The sequence below is a fragment of the Austrofundulus limnaeus genome, unplaced genomic scaffold, assembly GCF_001266775.1.
Source record: "Austrofundulus limnaeus strain Quisiro unplaced genomic scaffold, Austrofundulus_limnaeus-1.0 Scaffold1446, whole genome shotgun sequence".
In the NCBI taxonomy this organism is placed as follows: Eukaryota; Metazoa; Chordata; class Actinopteri; order Cyprinodontiformes; family Rivulidae; genus Austrofundulus; species Austrofundulus limnaeus.
In genome coordinates, this window is record NW_013953848.1 from 50,044 (window position 1) to 51,050 (window position 1,007).

The window sequence follows — 1,007 nt, forward strand, 5'->3', positions numbered from 1 at the left end:
GACCAGAGTCCAGGTCAGACCAGAGTCCAGGTCAAACCAGAGACCAGAGACCAGAGCAGAGACCTGAGACCAGGTCAGAGACTAGACACCAGGTCAGACCAGAGTCCAGGTCAGACCAGAGTCCAGGTCAAACCAGAGACCAGAGACCAGAGCAGAGACCAGGTCAGACCAGAGTCCAGGTCAGAGACTAGACACCAGGTCAGACCAGAGACCAGGTCAGAGACTAGACACCAGGTCAGACCAGAGTCCAGGTCAGACCAGAGTCCAGGTCAAACCAGAGACCAGTGACCAGAGCAGAGACCAGGTCAGACCAGAGTCCAGGTCAGACCAGAGTCCAGGTCAGACCAGAGACCAGAGACCAGAGTCCAGGTCAGACCAGAGACCAGAGACCAGAGACCAGAGCAGAGACCAGAGACCAGGTCAGACCAGAGTCCAGGTCAGAGACTAGACACCAGGTCAGACCAGAGTCCAGGTCAGACCAGAGACCAGAGACCAGAGACCAGGTCAGACCAGAGTCCAGGTCAGACCAGAGTCCAGGTCAGACCAGAGACCAGAGACTAGAGCAAAGACCAGAGACCAGGTCAGACCAGAGACCAGGTCAGACCAGAGTCCAGGTCAAACCAGAGACCAGAGACCAGAGACCAGAGCAGAGACCAGAGACCAGGTCAGACCAGAGTCCAGGTCAGAGACTAGACACCAGGTCAGACCAGAGACCAGGTCAGAGACTAGACACCAGGTCAGACCAGAGTCCAGGTCAGACCAGAGTCCAGGTCAAACCAGAGACCAGAGACCAGAGCAGAGACCAGAGACCAGGTCAGACCAGAGTCCAGGTCAGAGACTAGACACCAGGTCAGACCAGAGTCCAGGTCAGACCAGAGTCCAGGTCAGACCAGAGTCCAGGTCAAACCAGAGACCAGGTCAGAGACTAGACACCAGGTCAGACCAGAGTCCAGGTCAGACCAGAGTCCAGGTCAAACCAGAGACCAGAGAAGAGACCAGAGACCAGG